This window comes from Stegodyphus dumicola, chromosome 2, assembly GCF_044657685.1.
Source record: "Stegodyphus dumicola isolate Sdum_Otavi_A_Nest chromosome 2, ASM4465768v1".
NCBI lineage: Eukaryota > Metazoa > Arthropoda > Arachnida > Araneae > Eresidae > Stegodyphus > Stegodyphus dumicola.
This window is the reverse complement of record NC_140769.1, coordinates 148,233,758-148,246,096: the sequence shown is the minus strand read 5'-3', so window position 1 is coordinate 148,246,096 and position 12,339 is coordinate 148,233,758. Positions and strand designations below refer to the sequence as shown.

The following is a 12,339-nucleotide window of genomic DNA, read 5'->3' as shown; positions in this document are numbered from 1 at the left end:
CGTGAGGAAGAAAGTTAAAAGAAAACTCGCGTTTCGAAGAAAGCGAGTTCTGATGCCGTCATTGTGTAACAGAAAGTGGGTTAATGCGGCGGAGCCAAACCTGTCTGTCATCAGGCAAGGACGCGCGCAAGGATACTCGAGGCGTGAACTTGGCCTCCTCTCGCCGGAGATATGACCGGCGTCTCCGTTGTTTTCGCGTGGACTCGCCTCACTCTGAAAGCTTTCGTTACAGCACATTGTCCGACAAATTGAGGACGAGAACATTTTCAAAATAAAAACAAAAGATAAACATGCCTCAAGTAAATCATTAAAGTGAGGCAACAACATGTGGTACCCTATCGGTTTCGAGGGCAAATAAAGTCCCTCTTCATCAGAATCATCTCTTTCAAGGGGGCTTGTACACCATAAAGACCTTAAGACCTTCGAATGCGTTATTGTTGCAAGAATTGAGATAACTTATTTCTTTTAAAAGCAATTACCTCCAACATTTTACAGCTGACTACATAATACAGCTGCTTCAGGAACTAGTAACCAGAAAGTTTGTGTTGCCGCAAATATTTTTATAATTGAATCTGCTTTGTGATAAAAGTTTTTATTTAACTAACGCTTAATCGGCTAGTTCGCTTGCTTTAGGAAGCTCCTCACGAGTATCGCCTTCGATTCTTTTAATAGAAATATGTATCTGGTTTTTCATGTAGAATGCAATGTTCAGAGTAAATTAGATTATTAAACAATCTCTACCATGTTTAATTTACATTTTATTTTTGTTTATTTATTTAGCTCTTGATTAATTTTCTGACTTGGCCTTTACTGGTCCTTGGGGGCCCACCAGCTGTTGAGCGGTAAAGGCCCTGAGCACTGGTAGTTCGGTTCGAGGTTCGAATTCCAATAACGGGCTAGTTGCATGGGCGTTTTCCGGGTTTTCTCCATGTGTAACGTCTTACTACGGGCACGTTTTTCTTAAAAAGTCCTCCACGAAAGCATCCCTGCCGTCCGTATAGTTCCTTTGGAAGGAATACGTAAGTAACAACAAATAATAATATAGATATCTTCTGTCATCGTCTTGTCTCTGAAGAAGAGAAACCTATGTCTGATCGTTCTGAAAATCAACAGAGCTCATAAAAGTCTGCCCCAAACTAAACAAAATCTCGCTTTTGTGTTTAGTTTTTAAATGGTAAACTAAAGTAAAAACAAAGATGTTAGTTTACTTAATCCCTTACTCGGTGACATTTTTCAGTCATTTCACAATTATTATGTTTTATTTTGATCTCTATCGAAAAAATTACTTCGGCTTGAAAAATTCATTCTATAACATTTTTAGTCTAAAGAGGCTTTGTCCCTGAGGGATTATTGATTTCGTTTTGCGATTTTGCGTCGAATCACTCTGAATGTCCGCGTCACTTTTCAAACTGTTGCCACCCAATATTATCGCCCAGTATTATATTTGAAGAAATTGAATAATGAAGAATATGCATAAATGTATGTATGTTTCTCTCGCGTTGGGATAAAAAAACGGAACCTAGAGCCATAAAATTTTGAATAACATAATCCTCCACCAAATATGGGCGGGCATTTGGAAACCCTAATTTAAAATTTGGAATTCGTTTTATTATCGATTTCATATTTTGTAAAACTTTAACGAATTTTTCACTAACAAACTCAAGGATTTCTAAGCAAGCAATGGCAACGTTGTACGGAAAATTTTTTATCTCCAGAGCACGAGACTGTGTATCGGAAATTCTAAAGATAGAATTATTAAATTCCATTTAAAATTATTTTGCGGTATTCGTCTTGAACTGAATTTTATGGTTTGAGTGCGAAGAATATGATATTTAATAAATAAAGGTAACACACAAAATGTTATAAAAACGCCCCTTTGGACGTAATTTAAAATCTGAAACCTTTCAGATTTTCTTCTTAAGTTTTTTATTGTGATGTTGTTCGTGATGCTCGCTTGTCTGACAGCAACATCAGCCCAAGCCCCCGAAATTTCTCGTGGCAAGGAGCGCAAGATACGCCTTTCTTTTGCAACACCCTTGAGCACCCTACTTGTGTCAGTGAGATTTAGCTCAGTTCCACCACCCCGTATTTCGATGAAAAGCACCCAGGGGGGAACACCTGAAAAGCACCCAGCCACCACACCAATTGGTTGTGGTGGCTGGTATCCATGTTGTGTGGTGTTTGGTTAGCTCGCTATTAAAACGCTTATATCTTAGTTAATTTGTGAGATTAGTGAACGAAGATGCTTTATTTCTGATCTATATGTGTTCCGGTTTGTGTTTCAGTGATTATTTTTGAATTTGAAGCTTTATTTTGCAAGATGTGAAGATTTTAAAGTTTGATGTTGGATTGCTTCCTCATTTGCATACGATAAATACTTTTTGGTCTCTATCTTTATGCATATATTGTGCAAATTACTTTTGATGATTGATTTTGACTCTTTATAACTTGTGTTACCTGTATATTTAAAAGCATAGTGTTTGGATGCATATTTTATTAGCTATTTGAACTTAAACTTTTTGAGTGTAGCTAGGCCTAACGAGGCGGATATTTGTTGATAGTTGAACATCTTAGTGTTAAAGTGACTTGAGTCATGTGGTGTATCGGTTTTTTGAGTTTTTCTGCCCGCCGAAAGGAGGATGTGTGAAAATTTTTTGGTGCACCACAATTTTCATCTTCCACTCGTTGGACAAATTGTTCAATTTTCCAGATAAAATTGTGGGAAAAACTTTAAAAATTATTTTAAGACTATTTGGCTGGCTTGTTTTGTGATATTATGTTTATTTGATTTTATAGAAATTTTTGAGCGTTTTGGGGGTGACTTTTAATTTTATTTTGCTGGTATTGTGCAGAACTTTTGTAAATATCTATTTTAACTGTTCTTATTGAATTTTAAGATATTTTATTGTAAATATTTTGTGTTCTTATTATGTGTAATTAAGTATTTGTATGAAAACAGACCGCATGTATTGATATTTTAATGTATTTTGGATAATTTTGTAAGTATTATAACTGGTATATTTGGTGAATTGTTTTGGAAGGAATTTTGTATGTTAAAGAATTGATACCGTTGTAGGATGCATGAATCAGAATCTGTTCCTAGTTCTGTTGGTGCTCATCCTCGAGAAGAGGATGTATCAGAAATTGTTATAGATGGAGCCAATGATATTATGACTATTGTGCGAGAGTTACATGGAATAGTGGATAAAATTAGAAGTCAAAAGAAGATCGCGGTTACGTTGCCTGATAGACTTACTGCCGGGTTAGACAGGATTCTTTTGCTTGCATCTGCTCAGGCGGTTCATTTAGTCGAGGCTGATGCTCTTCGTAATAACAGACAAGAACTTAAGTACGTTAGAGAGGAAATTGCTGATCTTAAAGATATGATTGTGAAAAGATCTTGCTGTAATAGAAATAATGTTGTCCCTGGTCGTGTTACGGAACCGATTGCGAAAGTTGATGGTCTGGATGAAATTATTTTAAAACCAATTGATGAAAACATTGATGCCTTCAACGAAATTAGCAGTATGATTAGACCGGAAGATCTTAAAACCAAGATTAAAAAGTCTATCAGGAGAGAAAAATGGTGATTTTTTACTTAAATTGGGTAGTCGTGAAGAGGTGCAGAGACTTGAGTGTGCTATTGAGAAAAAAGAGAGTCTTAGAAAGTTTATTAAGCCGAGACGTAGACGTTTTATTAAACCACGTGTAATTGTTTATGGTGTTGGCTCTTCGGTAACGAATGAAAGTATAATAGATGCTTTTAAACGCGATTGTAATTGTAATAATGAATGTGTTAAGTCTTTATTTGATATTCCTGTTAAAGGATCTAAGGGATCTTCACATAGAGTTTTCTCCATCAATTCGTTGTGTCATAAAGAATTTTTGGAGGAACAGAGACTTTCTTTGGGTTGGAAATCGTACTCAGTGAAATTATTTTTGCGATTTAGACAATGTTCTTTGTGTTTATCCTATGGTCATTCAAGAAAGTTTTGTAACTCGAAAGTATGCTGTGCAATATGCACTGGAAATCATTTAGCAGCTTCTTGTGATAGAAAGAGTGAGGGATTCAAATGTATTAACTGTTTTTCTTGTAATGAAAAATTTGGTTTAGATCTTAATGCCTCGCATCATGCAATGGATAAAAACTGTCCAACATGTATCAGAGAAGTGAACTTTATTAAGAATCATTTGGATATTGATTATAGTAATTGTATTTGATTTTAAATTGTTTTTAACTTGGATCTATGTGTTTTTGTAAATAGGCTTATTTTATCTTGTGATTTGCGGTTCTGTTTTTGTCTCTGTGTGTCTTATCTGTTGCTTTTAATATTTATAGTTTTTATACTGAAATTGTTTATTGAAGTATTTATCTTAATGCATGTGATTAGTATTAATTTGAATCATTGTGCCATCGCTGCTGCCCAGCTCTCTGTTATCCAGGAAATTGTGGGAGTCTTGCCTGATATCATCTTGCTGCAGGAGCCATATTTAATTAGGGGTAGAGAGGCCTATGTTAATAAAAGTTGGAGAGTCGTTGCTTGTTATGGGGGAAGGATTGCCATTATTGTCGTCAATCAAGATATAGATTTTGTTGTAGATTTCGAGACTGACGTTGTTACCAGTATTTCTGCTGTGCTGGGTGATCAAGAATATGGATTGGTGTCTATTTATTTCTCTCCAGCTGAAGATATTTCTATTAATTTGTATAAATTGGAAAATGTTTTAGATACTCATGATAAATTTTTAGTTTTTGGTGATTTTAATTGTAAGCATTTTAGTTGGGGGGGGGGCTGGTTATACAGATGCACGTGGGATTTTATTATTTGATTTTATTTCATCTAAGAATTTGGTGCTTTTTAATATTCAAGATTTTACCCCAACTTTTTCATCTTCAGTTGGACAGGGTTGGACGGACCTTGTGTTAGGTTCAAGATCATTGGATATTAATGATTATAAGTATGAGGTTTGTCAAGAAGAATCTCTCAGCGACCACAGATATATTCTCTTTGACATGGAAGGTGTTTGTCTCCAGCATGGGAGTGGAAACTTTATAAGTAGAAGTGTTCCTAAAGTTCACAAATTGTGTAAAAAAGTAAATGTTGTCATTGAGGATTTTATTCAGAAAATAAGAAATGCTGGGTGTTACCCAGGGGGGACGAGTCGAAACGACGCGAGAGGACTTTCGACTCGCCGCCTATTGCCATGCCACACAGACACTGCACAAACATGAAATGAGACGATATAGAGCACACGACTGTAATGGAGAATCGGGGAGTTTAGAGAATGGGAAAGAGGTGACGGATATTCCTGAACTATATGTAAATATTTAGTTTAGTAATAAAAGAATTACACATCCTGGAGAATGAAAGGTTAACACACACTAACCATCCTAACAAACATTTATGCCTTCTCCGGGATTCGAACCCGCGCCTTTCAGCATTGCAGTCAGCGACGCTAACCATTATACCGGTTATGCGGCTTCTATAACATTCGATCATATGAAGGGTATTGATGGTCACAAATAAGGGTGTATTTTCCATTTTTTCGTATACAAATGGGCGATACTTCAGCTAATCAATAACACTATCCGATCACCTATGTAACTCTGATTAGAAACAGGTAAATGCTTACTTTCCCGGCACTTTAATTTAAATGAAACTCATTCATTGATGTGAACAAAAACAAAAACAAACAAACAAAAAAAAAAACACGGCGGGACATTTTAAAAATTGTTAGAAATAAGCTAACATCACTTACCAGAGCTTCCGCCTTGAGATGCAGGACGGTCGAGTGGACAGTTCCTGCAAGAAATAAATAAAAAGTAAATAATTAAAAAAATAAAACAAGTCTCAGTTATTTTTATTTTAGACAAGCAAACAAACACGCAAACAGACATTCTTCTTTGTATCTATAGATTTCGTAAAACATACAAATTTTTGGTCAACATACTGGTATTACTTTGGTAGACGGTTGCACGGATTTTTGGCGATTTACTTTGGCGCAATTGTTGGCGCGGTTTTTACAATCGTCAGCCATCTTGAAAAACGCCGTTTTTACGTTATTTTCCGCATAGTAAAGTATTCGAAACTTTAAAAAAATAAATATCGTTAAAAATTATAGATTAATTTTTTTGTTGAAAACGTTGTTTTTTAAGATGGCAGGCAAATGTAAATAAATACATTTACTACGAGTATAAAATACTAAAGAAAGGTTAAATTATTACTTTCATAAAGCAAAAAATAGAATAAAAATACCGCTATAAAAACATTGCGCCAACGTTTAATTGAATTAAAATATTACGTAAATTGAATATCGAATTAAAAACCATCATACCAACATTTCAAAGAATTAAAATATTACTTAAATACTTTAAAATAAGTAAATAAGAAGGCTTCGTAAGCATTCTTATTTACTTATTTTAAAGCTAAAATTACAGCAATTAGTTTCTTGTCGGTCAAAAAGGAGGAATGTCTAATATTTTTCTTACCGTTACAGCGATTATTTCTTCCAACATGACCACAATACCATATACTCCCGTCTTCAGAATGGGCTCTTCTAACTATCTTCATCTGTGATCGAGGTTTCCTCAAAAAATTTAAAATAAATTTCCTCTGACCCTTGAAAGAATTTATAAATAAATCTTTGATTAGGAAAGCCAGGCAGACCAAAATAAGGTCTCAAAGGACAATTTTTGATTCCGATACCAATAATTCTTGGTACTTATCAAAAACAACATTCATCTCTGAAGGAGACATTTTTGAAGGAATTCGAAGATATGAATTAAATTTTAAAATGGCGCAGTAATGCACAAATTTTCAGCAACCTATCAGGGAGCTGATTATAGCTCGTTAATGCACAAATATTCTATAACCAATCAGAAAGCTGATTACATTACGCCTAGAATTAAAATTATTTAAATAATCGTTCATAATAAAATCATTTTTAAAACAAATGCAAAATTAAATTGTATTTTAATATTTAACAGCCATAAATAATGTTTAAAACATTAGATTAAATTTATAGATATTAATAAAACCAATTACTTTTTAAGTAAGGTGACGTCATTGATTACATCATCCACAACATAAAATTATATAAAATATTATAAACAACAAAATTTTTGTTTCAAATAAAAATGCAAAATTAAATTGATTTTTAATATTTAGAAGCCATAAATAATATTTAAAACATGGAATTTATGCATAATAAAACGCATTATTTTTTAAATAAAATGACAACAAAGTATCGGTTACCATAAATAACTTATCCAGCAATGGGTTTACCATAAGTCGTATTACTTCCCAAAAGAAAAATCGCCAAAAAGTCGCCAAAATCCGTGCAACCGTCTACCAAAGTAGCACCAACATACTCTACGATTTGAAAGACAGCAGTAGCAATATTTTTCAAAATAAAGCATTTTTATCTCCACCGCCCGAGATTGTTGCCGCTCGGAAACATGAGCGCGAAAATGAGTGTTTTCAGAGTTCATAATTAGCATTTCGGCTGATCAAAGTCGTACGAAGATGGGAATAGTCGAAATGGCTTCCCACAAATATTTCGAATACGGAATAATGTATTTAACGTTTGGCAATGCTATTTTTATTTCAATGTAAAACTTAGGAATTTTTTATTAACAAACTGTACGATTTGAAAGCGAGCAGTGGTAACGCTCCTCGAAATGAAGCAGATTTTTATCTTCAGCGTGTGAGACTGTTGTCACTCGGAAAAATTAGGGCAAAAATTAACGTTTTCAGAGTTTTGAATTAATATCTCTGATTTAACTTTTTAGTCCAAAGGGATTTGAATCCCGAAGGACTATTAGTTTCGTTTTGGCATTTTGCGTCGGACTCATAAATTTCGGTTCACTTTTCAAACTGTTGCCACAAAATGTTAGAGTCCTGCATTATATTTGAAGAAATTAAATTATGAAAAATCTGCATAAATGTATGTATATTTCTCTTATTGTGATAAAACAACGGTACATAGAGTCATCGAATTTTGAATAACGCAATCCTCCAACGAATATGAGCATGTGGAAGACCAAATTTGAAATTTGAAATTTGTTTTATGATCGATTTCCTATTTTTTAAAACTTTGACGAATTTTTGATTAACAAACTCAAGGATTTCAAAGCGAGCAATGGCAACGTTGTGCAGAAAAAACATTTTTATCTCCAGCGCGTGAGTCTCTGTATCGGAAATTCTAAAGATATGCTCGTTTCAAAACTATTTTGCGATATTGCTGTTGCACTGGATCTTATGGTTTAAGTGCGAGGAACATGATATTTAATAAAGAAAGGTAACACACAAAATGTTAAAAAACGCCCCTTTGGACGTAATTTAAAATCTGAAACATTTCAGATTTTTTTTTTATTATTATTATTAATTTTAATGTATTCCTTGTGTTTTTTTTTTTTTTTTTTTTAGTCCAAAGGGCTAGTCCATGAAGCAGTGACTATTGTTTTCGTTTTGCGATTTTGCACTGGTTTGCTTTATAAAGGTTTGTTTTACTTTTCAAACTGTTGCCACCTAATGTGCATATATTTGAAGCAAATGCATTATATTTGAAGAAAGTAAGTAATGACGAATCTGCATAAATGTTTCTCGCATTGTGATATAACAACGGTACCTGGGCTTCTGAAAGCCCAAATTTGAAATTTGTAATTTATTTTACTATCGATTTCGTATTTTGTAAAACTTCAACTAATTTTTGATTAACAAACTCAAGGATTTCAAAGGGAGCTATGGCAACGTTGTACAAGAAAAACATTTTTATCTCCAGCGCGCGAAACTATGTATCGGGAATTCTACAGATATACTCATTTTAAAATTATTTTGCTACATTGCTGTTGAACTGAATTTTATGGTAACACACAAAACGTTAAAAAAAACGCCCCTTTGGACGTAAGTTAAAAATCTGAAATCTTTCAAATTTTTTTATTTATTTATTTAGTTATTTATTTGGAAAAAAGTGGACATCGACCTTTCCAGGACCCAAAAAAGAATTGTTGAAAGTTAGGTGACGATAGCTGTAATAGTGACTGAGTTAATCGCGAACAAACATATAAACAGACATTCTTCTTTATACATATAAATGAGTTAAATTCCATTAGTAGTTTTGAGGATATTTTTTGCCGTCCTTTAATGTTATCATTCGGTTAATGCCATCGTCATAGCCGTGGACACACGTAATCGTACATTAAGTAGCGTTTAATGTAGCACAAATTTGGCAAAAACAGCAAGTTTGCGAAAAATCGCACTATCTAGCAAGACGCATTCCAACCACCGTTCGTCCTTTAGAACAAAGACGAGACGGCCTTGCAAGTATTGCCATAGCGGTCGTGTTCAGTATTCGAAATTGGATATAAACGAGTTCTTTTTTAAGCAAGATGCTCATAAACCACTTTTCGAATGTATGGGCACGCGACTTAAGCAGACATCAGTGCAGTCAAAGCATCATTCTTCCTTTAATTTTCGAGGATAAAAGAAAAACTCAACAAATTATCGCACGAACTTCTTCCGCCAATAAAATTTACTTCAAAAACAGCTGCTTCGAATACGAACATACCGAAGCGTACTGAGAATTAACTGCGCGAAAATATTTCGTGAAATTTGGGTCAGTTGAGAGAAAGAAAAAAAAAAGTAAATATATATTTTTTCTAAATTTTTCAAATCTCTTTTCTTCTTCTTAAAAAAGCAGAATTTTATTGCTTTTTTTCTTGGCTGAAATTTCTTCGCGATTGTTTTAAGAATCGATTTTCCTTACAGCGATATTACAGTAAAATACTTCTATATTCCTGCAGAAATTTTACCGCACATTCCATACCAAGCAAACATTACAGAGGGTATTTGTAACGATTCTGATTTTCTCCGTGAATTTAAATATTAATTTTAAAATACACACGTGACTGACATCGAACTGCAATAAGGTTTATTTATCGTCTGCAGCATTAAAAATATTCATTCTTTAAAATGTCGGCCCACCAGCGGCCGAGAGCTAAAGTCGCTGAACACTGGTAGTTCGGTCCGAGGTTCGAATCCCGCGAACGGGCTGGCTGCATGGGCTTTTTCGCGGTTTTTCCCATGTGTAACGTGTATACGAGCCAGTTTCCCTTAGAAAGTCCTCCACGAAGGCACCCCTCCCCTTAGGCAGATAGCCCTAGTGTGCTTTGCCATAATTAAATACACCAACACTATCACCATCTTTAAAATGTCGCTGAAAAATGAACAATGGATCTAAAGCTATATTTGCGCCCTCAGAGAAATACTCTTATTCAATTATTAAAAAAGGTTTGAAAAGGATGGTTTTAGTATTTCTACACGTAAAAAAGTGGCATAATTAATATGAAAAAAAAGAAACGTCAATGTTTACAGGTGACTGGGAAAATTGTACGAAAAAAATGAATACCCAACAAAGGTACGGACAGCTCTTGCTAAATCCAAAGTCGCATCTCATGTTGTAGAGACATAAGGATATATATTTGATAGCAGGAGAGATGGAAAAGGAGCAATGCCCTCGCCACGACTCAAAAGACGGGAGAAATACCTTATATACGTCCCCTTTTAAAGCGTGACTGGGGTTTTAGGGGACTCATTCGCCAAATGAAGATTTATCATCCACCACCTTTTTTAAGTTCGGGCGCCACTGTAGAGACATTAGGTTATTTCGAAGCAGGAAAGAGGAAAAATGAGGAACCCGGGACTCGAACCACGGACCTCTCGAATTCGCGTCGAGTGTGCTGACCACTGCACCACAAAGGCATGATAAGAAGGCGGGAGAATTACTTTATAATGTTTTAAAGGAAAATTCAGCCCTCCAAAGAGCTATTGCAAAATCTTAAAACATCTCGGTAAGGACTGTGAACAAAATTATAAAATCTGATTCAAAGTTAAACAAAACAAAAAAACATGATGTTCATCTCCTAACATGATGTTTCTCGGCGTAAGGCTATGCGCAGATTGCTGAATGAAAATTATTTGGCAGATGAAAATGGAAATATATAGTTACAATGGACAAGGCTTGAATACTTATCTGATTGCAATAGGAAAGGATCGATTTACTAACGAAAAAGAGGAGAAAAAGACTTAATATGTTGATTCAGAGAAAACAAGGAAAATTTTTCGAAAGGTTTTATGTTTATTACTAGAATCTCTTACTGCTGGGACTTAATATAAGGAAAATAGAAAAAATGTCAAAGTTAATTCGGATTGCTATCAGAAATATGTCTTAACACCTATTTTTAAAGAAGAAATTTCACCTCTTTAGCCAAACAATCTTCACTGTGTTAAATTCCATTAGGGAAAGGCTCCAAGCCATACCTCTAAATCTACTGCTCTATTTTTTTTTAATTAGAAATGAAACCGGAATTGAAGCAATTTTCTTTAACTGCACCCCACCCAAGTCTTCCTATGTGTCTCATATGGATTATTAGAATACATTTGGCATTTTTAAAACAAGCTCTATATAAGTGGCATCCCAAAACATTGGATGGGGTCTGGAAGATTGTGAAGGAGGAATGGAATAAAATCTACTTGGATGTTTTTAGAAAAGGACTATTACCTTGGAAATCAAGAATAAATATGATAGTTCAACACACGGGCCATGAGCCTAAACATATTAGAAAATCAAATTCAAAGTTTTGTTTATATATGTAACTCTTTGCAAAAACGTTATTAAAATGTGTAAACACCTCCTGTAAGCGTCCTCATTCTTCGCAAAGCCCGGGGAAAAGCCGATTTTTTTAGATAGTTAGTTTAATAATGCAGTTTTGTGTGGTTTTTTTATGAGCTTTACTTTCTTTTAAGTAGTATAAGAAAAATGAAATATGTAATTTTTGCAACCAATTTTTTTGCGCACTGTATTTTATTAGTCCAAACGGGCTTTGTCCCTGAAGGACTATTGTTTTCGTTTTGCGATTGTTCACTATAAATGTCCCTTTCACTTTTCAAACTGTTGCCACCCAATGTTAGAGTCTATTTGAAGAAATTAAATAATGAAAAATCTCCATCAGTGTATGTATGTTTCTCCCATTGTGATAAAACAACAGTACCTAGAGCCATCCAATTTTTAATAGTGTAATCTTCCATAGAATATGGGCATGTGGAAGCCCAAATTTGAAATTTGGAATTTGTTTTATGATCGATTTCATATTTTGTAAAACTTTAACGAATTTTTGATTAAAAAAACTGAAGGATTTCAAAGCGAGCCATGGCAACGTTGTACAGAAAAATATTTTTATCTCCAGCGCGCGAGTCTCTGTATCGGATATTCTAAAGATAGGCTCATTTTAAAACTATTTTGCGAGATTGCTGTTGAACTGAATTTTATGGTTTAAGT

General features: G+C 34.3%; 1 pseudogene across 1 annotated transcript in view; it reads right to left on the bottom strand.

Annotated features, from left to right (window-relative positions):
* Positions 1-12,339, bottom strand: part of LOC118196816 (hydroxymethylglutaryl-CoA synthase 1-like) — a 119,283-nt pseudogene that overhangs the window by 98,836 nt on the left and 8,108 nt on the right. Inside the window, exons 2-3 of the transcript XR_015039599.1 lie at positions 6,491-6,620; positions 5,761-5,804 (exon numbers count right to left, since the gene is read on the bottom strand). The product of XR_015039599.1 is annotated as a hydroxymethylglutaryl-CoA synthase 1-like (transcript). The remainder of the gene's footprint in view (positions 1-5,760; positions 5,805-6,490; positions 6,621-12,339) is intronic.